The sequence below is a fragment of the Heterocephalus glaber genome, unplaced genomic scaffold (genome assembly GCF_053883595.1).
Source record: "Heterocephalus glaber isolate CG9 unplaced genomic scaffold, H.glaber_assembly_v1.0 deba00001444, whole genome shotgun sequence".
Lineage (NCBI taxonomy): Eukaryota > Metazoa > Chordata > Mammalia > Rodentia > Bathyergidae > Heterocephalus > Heterocephalus glaber.
Window position 1 is genome coordinate 22,276,578 of NW_028258297.1, and position 17,293 is coordinate 22,293,870.

At 39.1% G+C, this 17,293-nt stretch overlaps 1 protein-coding gene, 1 long non-coding RNA gene and 1 other non-coding gene across 5 annotated transcripts in view; 2 read left to right on the forward strand and 1 right to left on the reverse strand.

The window, feature by feature from the left end:
- Window positions 1-17,293, reverse strand: part of Ptpro (protein tyrosine phosphatase receptor type O) — a 249,838-nt gene that overhangs the window by 125,009 nt on the left and 107,536 nt on the right. The gene's annotated exons all lie outside the window — the stretch shown is intronic.
- Window positions 9,224-9,349, forward strand: LOC147827504 (U6atac minor spliceosomal RNA). Its single transcript, XR_015452388.1, has one exon. It is a non-coding gene; the product is annotated as a U6atac minor spliceosomal RNA (small nuclear RNA).
- LOC110349424 (uncharacterized) lies at window positions 13,486-16,889 on the forward strand. The gene is made up of 3 exons (XR_002395365.2): window positions 13,486-13,582; window positions 14,211-14,331; window positions 14,494-16,889. It is a non-coding gene; the product is annotated as an uncharacterized LOC110349424 (long non-coding RNA).

The following is a 17,293-nucleotide window of genomic DNA, read 5'->3' on the forward strand; positions in this document are numbered from 1 at the left end:
GGCTGCACCAGTCTGCACTCCCACCAACAATGGGGAAGAGTTCCTTTCTCCGTACAACCCCGCCAGCATTTGTTATTGGTTGATTTCTTGATAGCAGCCATTCTTTCTGGGGTGAGGTGGAATCTCAGTGGTGTTTTCATCTGCATCTCTCAAATGACCAGTGATGTTGAACATTTTTTCATATGTTTATTTGCTGCTTTTACTTCTTTGTCTGAGAAATGTCTGTTCATTTCAGATGCCCATTTTTGAATTGGGTCTTTGAATTTGGGGGCTCTGATTTTTTTCAGTTCTTTATATATTCTAGATAGTAGCCCTTTGTCTGAGTTACAGGTGCTAAAATTTTTTTCCCACATTGTAGGTTGTCTGTTAGCTCTGTTGGTGGTTTCTCTTGCAGTGCAGAAGCTTTTCAATAAGATGAAATCCCAGTTGTTGATTCTTTGTGCTAGTTCCCGTGCTACTGAGGTTTTGTTCATAAAGTCTTTTCCTATGCCAATATCTTCAAGAGTTCTACCTAACTTATCTTCCAGTAAGTTTAGTGTTTCTGTTTTAATATTTAGATCTTTAATCCACTTTGATCTTAGTTTAGTGCATGGTGATAGGTATGGGTTTAGTTTTAATCTTGGCAGGTTGAAATCCAGTTTTTCCAGCACCATTTATTAAATAGGCTATCTTTCCACCAATGAGGGTGGTTGGCTCCTTTGTCAAAGATGAGGTGGCTGAGTATGTCTGGAGTTGTTTCTGCATCTTCTAATCTATTCTACTGATCCTCAGGTCTGTTTCTTTGTCAGTACCATGATGTTTTTATCACAGTAGCTTTGTAGTATAGCTTCAAGTTGGGTATTGTGATACCCCCAGCTGTCTCTCTGTTGCCCAGAATTGCTTTTGCTATTCTAGGTCTCTTATGGTTCCAAAGGAATTTTTGGATTGTTTTCTCTAGCTCTGTGAAGTACATTGTTGGAATTTCAATTGGCATTGCATTAAATCTATATAGCAGTTTCGGAAGTATGGCCATTTTCACAATATTGATTCTTCCTACCAAGGAACAAGGGATGCCGTTCCATTTTCTTATATCTTTCTTGATCTCCTCTTTCAGGGTGCTGTAGTTTTCAGTGTAGAGGTTTTTTGCTTCCTTTGTTAGATTGATTCCTAGATATTTCATTTTTATGGATGCTATTGTAAAAGGAATTGTTTCCCTAATTTCTCAATGAGTCTGCTATTTGTGTATAAGAAGGCTATTGTTTTTTGAGTGTTGACCTTATATCCAGCTACTCTACTGAATCTGTCAATTAAGTCCAGAAGTCTTTTGGTAGAGTTTTTTGGGTCTTCTATGTAAAGTATCATATCATCAGCAAATAATGACAATTTAACTTCTTCCTTTCCTATCTTTATTCCTTTTATTTCTTTCTCTTTTCTAATTGCTGTGGCTAATGTTTCCAGAACTATATTGAACGGGAGTGGTGATAGTGAGCATCCTTGTCTTGTTTCTGATTTTAGTGTGAAAGTTTTCAGTTTTTGACCATTTAGTATGATGTTGGCTGTTGGTTTTTTCATAGGTAGCCTTAATCAGGTTAAGATAAAGACCTTCTATTCCAATTTTCTGTAGGATTTTTATCATGAATGGGTATTGGATTTTGTGGAATGCCTTTTCTGCATCTATTGAGATGATCATATGGTTTTTGACCTTGATTCTGTTAATATAGTGTATTACATTTATTGATTTATGTATGTTGAACCATCCTTACATCCCTGGGATAAATCCGACTTGGTTAGGGTGTATGATCTTCTTGATGACCCTCTGTATTCTGTTTGCCAGTATCTTGTTAAGGATTTTTGCATCCATGTTCATTAGGGAGATTGGCCTGTAGTTCTCTTTTTGGGTTGGGTCTTTTCCTGGTTTTGGAATCAAAGTCACACTTGCTTCCAGGAATGAGTTTGGAAGCCTTGCTTCCCTTTCAATTTCCTTTGGTACTCTCTCTCTCTTTTTTTTTTTTGGCACTGGGGATCGAACTCAGGTCCTTGCGCTTGTGCAGCAGGTGGCAAAACCACTGAGCTAAATCCCTGGCCCCATTCATTTTCCTTTTTTTTTTTTTTGGTACTGGGGATCAAACTCAGTACCTTGTGCTTGCAAGGCAGGCAGCAGAACCACTGAGCTAAATCTCCAGCCCCTTTTCAATTTCCTTGATGAGTTTAAAGAGTAATGGCACTAGCTTTTCTTTAAATGTCTTGTAGAATTTAGCAGTGAAGCCATCAGGACCTGGGCTTTTCTTTGTTGGTAAATTTTCTATTACATTTTCAATTTCACTCATTGTAATTGGGGTGTTTAGAATTTCTATATCTTCTTCATTTAACTTTGGTATTTCATATGTATCTAGGAATCTGTCCATTTTTTCTGTGTTTTCCATTTTATTAGAGTAGAGGTTCTCGAAGTAGGTATTGATGATCCTCTGGATTTCTGCTGGTTCTGTTGTGACTTCCCCTTTTTCATTCTTAATTGCATGGATTTGAGTCTTTTCTTTCCTTTTTTTGATAAGGTTGGTTAAAGGTTTATCGATTTTATTTATTCTTTCAAAAAACCAACTCTTTGATTCATTAATTTTTTGTATCATTCTCTTAGTCTCCATTGCATTGATTTCTGCTCTGATCTTTATAATTTCCTCTGTTATGCGGGCTTTGGGTTTGTTATTCTCTTCTTTTTCTAGGAGTTTGAGGTTCTGCATTAGATTATTTATCTGAGTTCTCTCTGTTTTCCTAATATGGGCATTCACTGCTATGAATTTCCTGCATAGAACTGCTTTTATTGTGTCCCAACTTTTATTGTTGTACTGGCATCATCATTTACTTGTAGAAACTGTCTAATTTCTTCTTTAATTTCCTCTGTGACCTATTGGTTGTTCAGGAAGGTGTTATTCAATTTCCAGGTGTTTGTGGGAGTTTTGCAGTTTCTCATGTTACTGATCTCCAATTTTATTGCACTGTGGTCTGATAATATACAGGGAGTAATTTTAATTCTTTTACATTGACTTAGACATGTCCTATGAGCTAGCATGTGGTCTATTTTGGTGAATGACCCGTGTGCAGCTGAAAACAATGTGTATTCTGATTTTGTGGGTGGAACACTCTGTAAATATCTATTAAGTCCATTTGTTCAATAGCTTGGTTCAGTTCTAGAATTTTGTTGTTAATTTTTTGTCTAGATGATCTGTCTATTTGTGATAGGGGGGTATTGAGGTCCCCCACTACAACTGCATTAGTGCTTATTTGGTTTTTCATGTCCATTAATATTTGTTTTGTATAGTTGGGGGCATTCTTATTTGGTGCATATATATTTAGGATTGTCATCTCTTCCTCTTGGATTGTTCCCTTCACAAGGATGTAATGACCATCTTTGGCTCTCTTAATTAGTTTTGGTTTGAAATCTACTTTGTCTGCAAATAAGATTGCTACCTCTGCTTTTTTCTGGGTTCCTGTTGCATGGAGAGTCATTTTCCATCCTTTTACTTTCAGTCTATGAATTTTTCTTTTTTTTTTTTTTTTGGTACCAGGGATCGAACTCAGGTCCTTGAGCTTGCACAGCAGGCAGTGAAACCACTGAGCTAAATCCCTGGCCCTGAATTTCTTTTTGAGTTAGGTGTGTTTCTTGTATACAGCATAATGCTGGATTTTGCTTCTTAATCCATTCTGTCAGTCTACTTCTTTTGTTTTTGTTTTTGGTGCCAGAGATTGAACTCAGGTCCTTGTGCTTGCACAGCAGGTGACGAAACCACTGAGCTAAATCCCCGGCCCAGTCTACTTCTTTTGATTGGTGAATTGAGGCCATTAACATTGATAGTTATAATTGAGAGATATTGACTCATCCTTGTCATGATGTTTTACTGTTGTTGGCTCTTATTTCTTTTCCCCCCTTTCCCTTTAGTTTCTTACCTTGTCTGGTGGCTTCCCTCTGTTGAGCCTCATGGAGTTGTGACCTTCGTTGCCTTTTTCTAGGATATTGCTTAGAACTGTTTGGAGTGCTGGTTTGGTGTTCATGAAATTTCTCAGGTGTTCTTTGTCATGGAAGTATCTAATTTCCCCATCAATTTTGAAAGATAATTTTGCAGGATACAACAGTCTAGGTTGGAAGTTATTTTCTTTTAGGGCTTGAAATACTTCACTCCAGGCTCTCCTTGATTTGAGGGTTTGTGTTGAGAAGTCTGCCGTGATTCTGATGGGCTTTCCTTTATAGGTGATTTGTTTCTTTTCTCTAACTGCCTGTAGGATTTTGTTCTTCTGTTGGGTTTCTGGGATCTTGACTATTATACGTCTAGGTGTAGATTTTTTTTGATCATGGCTGGGTAAAGTTCTATATGTCTCATTTATCTATATGTCCAATTCTCCTCCTCTGTCTGGGAAGTTTTCTATTATTACTTCTGTGAACAGATTTTTTTATGTCAATTGTACTTTCTCCTGTTTTTTCGTGGAGTCCTATCAGTCTTATGCTATTCTTCTTTGCATCATCTAGCAGCTGTTGAATTGATTACTCATGGTCCCTTACTATTTTTAAGAAATTCCTGTTTTCATGGTCCTTCACCACAATCCTGTCTTCTATATCTGATATTCTATCTTCAGATTCTCTTAATCTGCTCTGCATGCTTTCAATGGAGTTTTTAATCTCCTGAATATCTGTTTGAATCTGTTTCATGTATTCCATTTCTTTCTTATGTTGGGCAATCATGGTTTCCATTTCTTTCTTATGCTGGGCATTCCTGGCTTCCAGCATGTTTCTGAGCTCATCTATTTTTTTTATCAGTTTCTGTTCTAATCATGTCTTTCACTCTGCTCACCATCTCTCTAGTTATCTGGGAGATTATTTCTGCTTTGAATTTTTCTAGAGCCTCATTCATCTCTTTTGTTACTTCCTGTGCTGTCAGTTCAGGGTGTCCAGGTGGTTGATTATCAGACTTTTACACCTCATTTTCCCCAGAAATTGCCTTTTGTGGGGTGGAAGTCTAGGTTTGTGACTTGTTTAAATGCCTTCTCATTTTTGTTTTTGGTACTGTCCCTGGTTTAGTTCCTGGGTTGATATTATGAAGTTGTTTATTGTAAGTATCTTTGTTGATCTATTTAAAACCCTTATGGAATGATTGCTTCTCAGAGGTGTCTACCAGATATAGCTGGTCTTTAGGTTTTGAGTCTTTAATGACTCTGAGGCTATCTCATTTTCTTTATAACAGGAAGGAAAACTGTTTAGATCAATCACGACACCTTAGTCCAAGTCATACAATCAGCAACACCATAGCATCAAATACCTCTTAAAGAATGACAATCTGTGGTAGTTATTAATCTATCACCTTTAAAAAATAAAGGGCCTCCTTCAAGGTGTGTCTCTGCTGTCACAATAGACGTGGGCAGCAGTGTGCAGTTATAAGTCAATGAGTCTCAGTAAGCTAGTCCCAGACCCGTGAGATTCAGGCAGATTTCTGGTTGCAAGTCCCAAGCTGAGCTCTCTGTTCTCCTGCAGGGTTGCACTCTGCAAGTTTCTACTGCAAGTTTCAGCTGCTTTTCCCCTGAAGAAAGTCTAGTTTCCAATGGGAGCTGATAATCCCTCCAACTTACCAATCATGGTGGTGTACCTTTATTGCAGAGATTCCCTTAACTTTTCCAGTGGGCTTGTTTTCATCAGGGAGCCTGACACAGGCACTCTCTCTGTTGTTCACTTCTGGAGCTCAGGACAATGGCTTTTGTCCCCCTGTGCCTCTGCAGTGTGTAACCAAGTAGCCTGTCCTGGTGGCTGCTGGAAAGCTGGTGGAACAAGCCAGAGCAAGCAGGTCCCGGTCAGCCTGCAACTGCTTGGACCCACTTGGCCCCACTGGCTCCGCTTGGACCCACTTGGCGCCACTGGCTCCGTTTGGACCCACTTGGCGCCACTGGCTCCGTTTGGCCCAGCCGTCAGCTGGTGCGCCTGCCTGGGGGGAGGGGTCCTCCTCACCCTGTCCTGGTGGCTTGTCTTAAGTTGCATTTTTAGATCAAAACAAAGAGCTCTCACTTCTGCTCCTGCTAGGACTTCAGAGGGGGAAAACAACTAATATGTAGGTTGGCTTCCACATCTCCTGCCTCACCCTCTACCTTTCCTTTTAAAGAAAATAATAAGTGTTAGCATATTTCTGATTAAGACTGTGGCATTAAAGCAACAACACAACTAAACCTAAATAACTATTTTATCCAGGGTCTCAAGCAATACTTCTTAAACTACCCCCCCCACCCCCGCCAAGCATAGCATCCTTCTCTCTTTAAAACATTCTCCTTAACTTTTTTTTTTTTTGTGGCACTGGGGATTGAACCTGAGGCCTTCACACTGAGCTATATTCCAAGCCCTCTGTTTATTCAAAATTTTGAGACAGGGTCTCTCTAAGTTGCTAAGTTGTCTCAGCTGGCCTTGAAGTCCTGATCCTCCTGCCTTCCAGAGGGCTAAGATTACAGGTCTACACCACCATGCCAGACACTCCCTGCAAATTTTAACTTCTATTTGTTTTTTTTGCTTAAATTCTTTTATTGGTACATTTTAGGTATACAATACGTTTACATTTATCATTGGGTGCTTGTACCTGTACATGATGTATCTTGGTTCTTATTTTTTCCCCCATTACCTGTGTGCCCTTCACCCCCTCCACCCTTCCCTATTTACAAACACTTCATTCCTATTTTTTCTCATAATTTTTCCTTTCCCTTCTTCCCTTTCCCCTTCCCCTCCTACTACCCATTTCCCTTTGAACCATTTCTTCCTATTTCACATTATCTATTATACATTTTAGTCCTTATTTACACTTTCAGTTTCTCACACTAGAGAAACTATTTGGCATTTACTCATGTGTGTCCTATTTATTTCACTTAAGAGGATGGCCTCAATATGCATCCATTCAGCTGTAAGTGTCTCTAGTTTCTCATTCTTTATGGCTGAGTACTACTCCATTTTATTAAAAAACCACATCTTCTTTATCCAGTTTCCAGCTGATGGGCATTTGGGCTGTTTCCAAGCTTTTGCTATTACAGACTGTGCTGCTGTAAACTGGGGTGTACATATATCGCTGTGGTATGGTTCTTTTAATTCTTTTGGGAAGATCTCCAGCAGGGGAATAGCTGGGTCAAATGGGACCGCTAACCCTAGTTCTTTGAGGTATCTCCATACTGATTTCCACAGTGGTTGCATCAGTCTGCACTCGCACCAACAATGGAGAAGGGTTCCTTTCTCCCCACAGCCCCACCAGAATTTGTTACTGGTTGATTTATTCATTGTTGGTTGATTTCTTGATAGCAGCCATTCTTTCTGGGGTGAGGTGGAATAGACATTTCTCAGACAAAGAAGTAAAAGCAGCAAATAAACATATGAATAAATATTCAACATCATTGGTCATTTGAGAGATGCAGATGAAAACTTTTATCTGTTTTGCTTTCCTTAGAATTCTCTATAGACAAACTTTATAAGAAGCTGACTGGAAATAGCAAGAATGTCCTCCTGGACAGGAAAGACTCAAGAAAGAGGAAAAGAAAGAGTAATAACACCCATATCGATAGAGGTTATTAACTGGTATTTTCATTAAGTAGCAAGCACACAGCGCTGAGTGCTGAGGAATCCAACTTAGCAGGAGCTTTAGTTTGGTGCTGGTCATGAAATGCTTATCGAATGGGAAATTCTAGTGATGAGTAAATAACTTATTGAAAAAATTGACAAAATGTGTTTTTTTCATGATGATTTTGTAAAGAACAAACATACTTTAGAATTTACCTGGAGTATCAGAATTTTAGTATCCCAGTGACCTAAAAAAATTAAACCCTATTGTCCACAAATATATAGTCCACAATATATATATTGTGCACATGAGATAATTGGGATCAATATCTAAAAATTTCATTTTTGGAAGAAAATATTGTTTCTTTTTCCTTATTACTCATCCCTTTCACATAAATCGTAGTGTTTAATACTTAGCAGAAAAACCTATTAACCAAAATCTAGACAAATCAAGCAATAAATATACAATAGCACTGAAATCTGGCTTTAATTTTTTTTAGGATTATAGAAATTGATACACTAACTCAGAAAATCATAAGTTTACAAACATCAAATTCATAATTATTAAGAACATTTTACTGTATGCTTTAGTAGCCAATAACTGAAGGTGGTTGTGATAATAAGAATAGGAATAAACAGACTCAATTTTGTAAAGTGTGTAAGAAGTGTATGTCTAACATGTCATGATGCTTCAAAGACAGAGAGATGTTCCAGAGAAGGGACTCATCTTCCAAATGCTAACGACAGCTTTGGGGATGACTGTATCAGCCATGAAAATAAGCATTGGCCCTTGCTCCTCCAGGTTGCCAAAAATAAATCAGAGTGGCTAATCAGATTCAGTTGGTAGCACTAATGAGAAGGTGGCAGTGGGCCAACTGAGATCTAGGCAGTAAGCCTAAAAGAAATGTCATCTGTGCTATTGCTTCCTTCTCTGTCCTTCTATCTCAGCCATCCCAAAAATCTATGTTCAGGAAAAAATTCTGAAAGTACGCTGCAGGCATGAAATCCCTGCAGAGAAGTAGAGCAAGCAGAAATGGTGAAAAGTAATAGAAATTGATCAGATAAACTCAGGCAATGCCAATGCTGGTGTATATATGATGACTGTAAAGGTACATGACCTTTATGTTTTTGGAGACTGAGTAATAGTATTGCTTTACTCTTCAGTAAGAATATTTTCGCTGACATTTCAATCACAGAATTTAATGTAATGATTTCTCTGGCCCAACACTCTGATTTTATGCTCTAGAGAACAATGCTAACTAATGTTGGAGCAAGCTCTAGGATTCACGTCTCCTCATGCTCCTAGAAGTCAGCTATCTGAGGCAGCAAGAGGGGCCTGGATGGTTGGCTTTAGTTAGGAAGGGGGAGCTCAGGAGACTTAACCAATTTATAGCTAGTTCTGGGGGTGAGGTGCTGCTGCAGACAGAGTGGGGGCCGCTGCTAGAGAGGAGAAGAACACTGAGCATTTCCTGGGTGTGGGACTGGGACAAGGACAAGGACTGGCTGAGATAGGCAGCTCTCATTGTTGCAGACAAATGTAGCATCTACTATCCACCAGGTCTCTAACCTGGACCAGGCTTTGTGCCTGGTCTTACTCCTCATAGCAATCTCTGGACATAAGTGTTATTACCCTTATTTTGCCAGGAGGTGTTAAATAATTTGCTGAGGAGCACAGCACTAGGGTTGTATGAAAGGAGAGAAGGTTAGCACTTCCCTTGATAAAGATGGAAGAGGCCCTCAGGCCTGACAACCCACATACAGTTAAGGCACTGCCATCTACTTGGAGGCATTTAACTACTGTTTTTTGGTATCTGTCATTTAAGTGAGGCGAAGTACAACCAAAGAAAGTGATAAAGGATGGATAGAAAGGTACAAGGTGATGGATCTCTTGCAATAGGGAAGTGGTCTAAGGGAACAAGACAAGGGGAGAGGAGGAGGGGATGGGGAAATAAGGACAGAGATATGCCATGTACAGGAACCTAATAACCCCAACTAATGTAAAGATTATAGGCCATAACACAATCTATGACAACATTACCAGGAATGAAAAACGGGATAGAGGAACTGGAGTTGGAGGGAGGGGGGAGGGAGGGAAAGGGAAGGGGAATAACAAAAAGAAAGAAATATGCTGTAATATGTACATGTAACCATGACGACTATAAACTACATAAACTGCAAACAGGTACAAATGAAATAAAATTTTAAAAACACATATGAGAATTGGGGAAAAAAAGACAACAGCCTAGAGTTGAGATCAGAGGGCTTGAGTTTGTATTCTTGCTCTGTGATTTATCACCGGTGAAAGCTCAGGGAAGCCCCAAGATCTCTTAACTTCATCTTTTTAATTTCCAAACTAGGAATAATACTGAAAACTACGGGATTTTTGTGAGGATTACATGTCTTTTGTAAAAACATTAATGCTATGAACTCAATACTGGTTGCATTTCAAAGGTCATTGTGTTTTAGCTTGGTTTTGAATCATTCAATGACCTTCAAATTATAGAGGCTTTACAAACATTTGTTTAACTTACTTCAAAACACTAGTGTATTCTGTCACTGTGTTCATGGGGTGTTTTATTCACAGAGCACTGGAGAGCCATCCATTTATCCATTCAAAAACAAACATTACCTAAGTACCAACTTGGCGGCAGGCATCATGCTAGGTGCTTTCGATAGGCAAATAAGTAAAACAAGTACTTGAACTCCAGGAGCTCAAAGTCTAATGAGAGGTACATAAAATTCAGTTATAATCTTAACTGAAGCATCATTAGTTACACACTAAAAAGCAGTGCACTTAACACCTGTTTTTCTGGCTGGCTTGAATCCCTTCTTAGGTTGTATCCTCTTCTTCAGGTGCATTGTTTTTGTTCCCACTACAAAGCTAATAAGGTGCTGATGAGTGTCATTAATTATGGCATCCCACTCTCAGGTCCAAGCAGGCGCCTCGACTCAGCCTGGGTACATCCGTGTATCCTCCCCGTCTCCATGATGCATAGAGGAGCTAAGCCAGGCCATGCTCCTTCTGGGATTAATAGAAAGAGCTTGCTTCCCCTCTCTGGTTTCAAGTAGATATAGATGCAAACATGGTGAAGTCAGCATTTGTAGTTTCTGTCTCAGGAAGCTAGTGGCTTGAGAGAGAGTTCCTGATTTGGTCCGACACTTCGAATGCAGTCATCCTAAGGCCTAGTCACTATGTAGTTTGGTAACATGAATGAATAAATCCAGTTTGTTACTTAAGTTGCTTCAGCTGGACTCCCAAGACTGCAAGCCAAATGTCCTGGTTAATAGAGGAAAATCATTCAGTGATACGGACATACAGACAAGGAAGACATGGTGTGGGCTTCTGCAGATGGGAGAAAAGAGAGGCTTCAAGGATGAGGTTATGCTTGCAAAGGCTCAGAAGTTTATCAGGGGAACACACTTCAGAAAAGCCTTTTGCTGAAGTGGAAAGGTCCCTAAGTCCTTTAGGGTCTTCATAGATGCTGGGATAATCAGAAGAGAGGGTGGACAGCCTAAGTTCAAGATGCATCTTGCTAAGGAGTTTGGATATTTTTTAAGCCAAAGGTAATCACAAACAGTTTTAATGCATAAAAGTGACATGATTGCATCACAATGCAGAAAGACCAACACAAGTCAGAAGTATGGGGAATCACTGGTTGCGTGGGCCAATCTAAGATCAGTGGATAGGAAGGACTCTGTTGCCCCAGTTCTGATGAGGCATGAAGAGGAGCCAAGCATGCCCTGGCTGCACCACATCTGGCCACGTGACATGCATCTAGGACACGATGGGTAGTCCAGCCAATACCCCAATCCACGACCAGACCGAGAGGAAAATTCTGCTGTGCTAGGGTTACCACCTAGAAAGCAACAGGATTTTCTGCTCTTTTAAACAGTAACATTAATGATGTTCTGTGCTTAATAGCACTTAAGCCATGATTCTCTGTGTACATTATGTAATCCATCCATTTAACATCCGGACCAGTTCCTAGGGAACATTTTCCAGCTAGATACTTTCCTTTCAGCTTCTTCAGGAAGATCAAAGTCTCAGGGCTGCCCTTCCAGGGCCTTCGCTGACACTTTCCTAGAATTATTCACACCTTTCTGTTAGAAATTTTCAGACTTTCATTTGGATGTTATTCTCAAAGATGAAGGGTGGCCTTCCCTCAACATTTCATTATTTATTCAATTATTCTTTAGATATATTTTGAGCAGTGACCATGTATTAGAAACTGACCAGAACACTGTGAGAACACTATATTTAGAGGTAAAGAATACAGGTTTATGTCTTTGCCCTTCCTAGAATTGTGTCTGATTGGTAACAGCAATAACAATGATAAAGAAGTTGGTGATAATGTAATAAATAGCATTAACTTGCACAGTGCTTCTTTGTATCAGAACCTGTTCCGAAGCCCATACAGCAGTGGCTTAGTAAATGCTCACTGAATGAATATATTTGCAATCTGCTGTGTGTAGCAGACGTCACGATACGTGTCTTAAGCATATTGGTGCTCTCTACTTAGGTGGGATTTCTGTGCCTGAGCCCAAATTCACCCCAGCTCTGCTTCTCCTTCTTAAGTTTCACATGTTCAGATGCATTCAGTTCTTTATGATTTCAAAATACAGAGGCCTCATCTCTGAGGACACTCAGAGCTGCAGTCAAAAGCACAATTACAATAAAATAAAATTATTCCTGCAAAAGATAATACATGCAGGACAGGCTACCAGATTACAACTCCTGAATTTCTCCCTCTGCTGTTTCCCATAATTGCCCACTTTTGGCCCCCTAGTTTCTGATCTGACTCTATTTGCCTTGCCCAACCTCAGTGGATAATGATAATTAAATTGTGTTGCTCATTAAGCATTAATTAAAAAACACAAGTTGCCATCCATGTAGGGTGTGTGTGTAAAATGGTAGTTTATTGTATATAATAGTGCAGCTAATTTATTTCATGACTTCCAACATGGACTAAGAGGAGAAGCTCTGCAGACCTCTTAACTTTGGAGATTAAATGAAAAATATTTGTGGAAAGGGTTCAGCCTGACATTTTTAAGTGTAAAGAAACTGTTATGCTGGAGAGATATGCAAAGATTTTATGGGGTATATAGGATAATAATGATACCATGTACCCCATTTTCCATTTTATAAAGCACTTTCAAATGCATTTTCTCGTTTGATCCTCAAAACACCCCATTAGGCTATTATCTCAATTCACAGGTGACGACACTGAGACTCAGAAACTTTAAATGGATTTTTTCAGGCTTCTCTATTATTATATGGGGGAGCTGGCACTCAAGGCAGCTCTTTTAACTACACATTTTGTGACTCTATTATCCTACCATCCCCAGACTGTGAAATCCTGGAGCCAAAATGATTTCCCAAATACTACCTTTCAGAGCTGTATTTAATTGGTGGTGAATTGCCTCGGTACAGATCATGATTTATTCCTCTAAATTATGCTTGTTAGGTTATCAAAAGTGTCATATGAAAAAAGAAAAAGTTTTAAAGACAGACAGACCTGGGTTCAAATTCCACTTAATTGATAGCCACTTATTTTAATTCTTTAGGCTTTAGTTATGTCAGGTAAGTTATAGAAATACTAAAATCTATTACAATTAGCTTTTAGGGAGGAGAACAAATGACATTCTATGTACATATTATCTAGCCTAGACTAGATATCTAGTAGCTCTTCCAAAAACAAATACTAATCAATATCACAAAATTTCTGTTCTGTTTTCTTCTTGATTTTCTTTGGGACACATAAATTTTAAAAGTTGTATCATTTTGCAGAACCAAACACCGCGAGTCACCTGTGGCTCAATAATCATTTTGCCTTTTAATCTATTTATTCAATCATCAGTTCTACTCCTTTGTGACAGCGTGAACAACAGCAGCCAGTATTCCTTTTCTCACATGCTGTGCGTGACAGCATAAGCTCACCTATGTGACAGAGGGTAACCATGGGAACGGTTTTAGAGCCTACTGTGCTGAGAAGTTCAGAGACCTGGAAACTGCTGGGCTGATGACAGATCGGGGAGGAGGTGGGTACACAAACCGGAAAGACACAAAGGACATTTGTTATCAACTGTTCAAACATCAGGCAAATTGTTAGTACTGGATATGCAATGTTCTGGCTTAATGTGTTATGGAAAGTAGAAGCCCTTGACAGGTTAATTCTGCCAGGGAAGCAAATGTTATTTTTTATAAAATTGAGCCTGACTTTTAAATTCCCCATCCTTCCTTTTATCTTTGCTAATACTTATAGTTTGAAAATGGCTTTACCTCAGAAAGACACTTGTAAAAATGTAGCTGTCCCAGTTATTGAAGGGTAATGTGAAACATGGCAGTGCTAATCATTTATTTTAGTGTCAAATTTCCCCACAGGCATAAAATGTCTTTGCAACTGTGATTCCAGTTAATTAAATCATGAAGATAGCTAACAGTGTAGCCTACTTACCAAGTTTGCAACATATTTAGATGGGACCCTTGTGATTTTTTGTAAGCACTGCTCTTTAATAACCCTCTTTTTTGGGCAAAACAAAAGTGTCAGAAGTTTAAAGTAAACTGTTTCATGTGTCCCCCACCATCACCATGGCTCTGGTCACTACATGCAGGATTAATTAAAGACCAGAAGTTAAAAGAAATGCTTTGCTCAATGCTTAATTACAGATAATGGTTAAAAATTGAGTGCCTACTGGATAACTGGTGCTGAGGACAGGATGGTCAAGAAAAGAAATCTGGTCCATGTCCTAGGGGTATTTGGGATCTACAGAAGAAGAAAGGAAATAAGGTATTTCAAACAACTAAATACTTGTAAGTGGAAAAAGGATTTTCAAGAAGTACATAGTGATGACAGAGTTCCATGATGAAGATCTAATCTAGTCTAAGGCGGATTTAAGCTGAGATCTACAATCTATGGGACAGTAAGTGTTGATCTGATGATTAATTGTAGAAAGAACAGGATCCATGAAGAAGAATGTATATGAAGACTGGAGTCCGGGAGAAAGCACAAGATTTTTGAGAAACCAAAAATCACCAGGATGGCTGAAAGTGGAATTAGAACATGAGAAACAGTAGAATGTTCTAAAACAACATGAAATGTACTGCTAAGTGCAACAGGAATCTACTTATAAATTATAAAGCAGAAGAGTGAAATAACCAGATTTGCATTCTGTAATAGAAGTAAAAAGCTTGTGATGTTACCTGCTGGCTTCAGAATTCCTATTGGGGGAGCACTTTCTTGGGCAAATATTTGGTAATGAGCCACTTGAGATAGAAGGGAATGTGCTCATGGTGTGAGTAGAAGATCCTAGGCAAACAAACAAAAACAAAACACAAACAGCCAAACTAATATTCAAGTTACACAAAATGGCTTCGTTCCAGAAAGTATGGGGAAAGATATGAAGGAAAGGAATAGAAAACATGAAGAAGAGCCTACAAGATGGTGCGATGCTGGGAATTAGGACAGGCAGTCAGCCAATGGAAATATGCAGACGGTGAGGGAGCCCAAGGTCATTTGAAACTGGAAATGCCTAATGTTCCATCTGAAATGAGCATTTTTCATAGTAAACACTTCTCACTCTCCTGGAATCCCTATCCTTACTAAAGTCTGCTACCCTCACAAATGTGTAGCATGACTGGATCATCTGTGGAACATGCTGGAGGGACTGAGTTTCACATTGATAAGTTGGGGCACAGCAGCAGCATTTGTGGAAATTGATGCCTGAGGGAAGAGGAATTGGTGAGAATGAAAGATTCAGCCAAATTAGCAAAACTGCCAAAGGGGTTTTGACTTCCACCAAAGTGGAGTAGAGTTTAAGGTCAATTTTTTATTTAGATTTTAAGGGGCAGGCAGATCTTGCCGGTTATAACATGAGCTAGTTGGGAGCATGGGCAGAAGTGGGTATGATGGAAGTAGCTTAGGAGGGAAATGACGGTGCTGGAATCAGGGTGATGTCAGCAGAAATGTGGAGGGTGTAGCGCTCTGAATTTTGTGACTTGAGAATGGATTGGTTGTGGGCTGGTTGTGGTTGATTTTACATACACGCACACACACACACTCACACACACTTCACCATCAAAAACAGGAAACGCTGCAGGCAAGCAAACTTGGCAGGGAAGGAAGAGAGTGACAAGTACCATGAGTCTGTTCAGTTTGATACATAAGGAGTACGACTTGCCTCTGGGCATCCACATGCAGATGCCAAATAGGATGTTCAATATATGCATCCTGAATTCAAAAGAGAGACTTGGGCCTAGTATTTGGAAGTGTTAGACTTAAAGGTGGCTGAAGCTATGGGAATCAAGAAGATTGAAGCCTGGCATGCAGGTAGAGCTTCCTTTTTATTAAGAGCCTACTTTTATTAAGCGCTTTTTAGGCTTTATGGCAAAAGAATGCCTACCTTACAAAGTTGTTGTGAGATTAAAATGAAAAGAAAATGTGCTTGCCGTATTTTTTGCTATGCACTTACTGTGCTTAATTTTGATGGTTTGAAAAAGTGGAAATTAGACTTAATGGCTCTTACTGGGAAAGCTCTTGTTAGAAGCATCTGGAAACCCTCCTGAATAACATAAAAGAAATCCAACAGACAATAAAACAAATCTAAATTTTCACCTGCAAAAGAATCCAAAATTAAACTATCATGCAATTTTATGATGTGCATTTTGTAAAGAACAATGATAGCTCAAATTTGCTGTTATTTAACTAGTGACAAGCATAATTGAATCAGAAATGTTACTTCTTATTTCCCATTAAAATAGTCTCTAAACTAGTCTCTCTTTCATGCCTTTCTCCCTTCTTCAAAATACTAGGTTATGAAAAGTAACAGGATTATGAAGTAACACGATCTTGGGAAAACAATAGGATTATGAAAGCTACAGGATTATGAAGGGAAATGAGCATCACCCTTTTGATAAAAAGTTCGTTTGCTTCTTAGAACAGGGGCATAGTCTATAGACTATTGGGGACTCGGATTTCTCAGCTGGAAAATGAAGTGAATATTTCTTTTAACAATATTTTTGTGACAACTACTGCTGTGTTTTGAATACATTTTGTCTCTTCTAGTACTCACATTGAAATTGCCATTATGGTGGTGTTCAGAAGTGGGGTGATTTAAGAGGAGATTAGGTCGTTAAGAGAGATTAATGGCTTTTTCATGGGAGTGAGAACTCGCTGTGCTGGGAGAGTGAGCATAAGAGGAGGCTGTTCTGTCTCTTCCATACCCCCCACTGGTCCTCTGCTTTCTTGCCTTGTTATGACATAGTATTCTGCCACCTGATCCTGGACTTCCAGCCTTCAGAACAAGAGGCAAATAAACTTTTGTCCTTGTTAATTGTCAAGTCTCAAGTATTTTGTTACATGAACAGAAACCTAACTATGATAACTATAGTGGATAATTTTTGTAAACTATCTAGTAGAGCTGGGTATTTCCTAAATATCCAATAAATACCTAACTCTGATCATCTGACCTTCCTAGATTTATTTATTACCAAATGCAAACTACATTCCTTACACTGTCACTCAAAATTCGTCACAATTTGTCCCCAGTGTTCCACTGCATCTTTTCTATGGCTCCTTCTCTGTCATAGACTCCAAGAACTCCATTAAACAGCCAAACTTGCTGTTCCTGAATGTCCCTGGTGCTTCTGTCTCCATGGTTCCTTCAAACTGAAATATCCTTTCTCTCACTTCAAATGTCTAACACTGTGTTACTATTGAAATGTCACCTTCTCTATACCACATTCATGACACT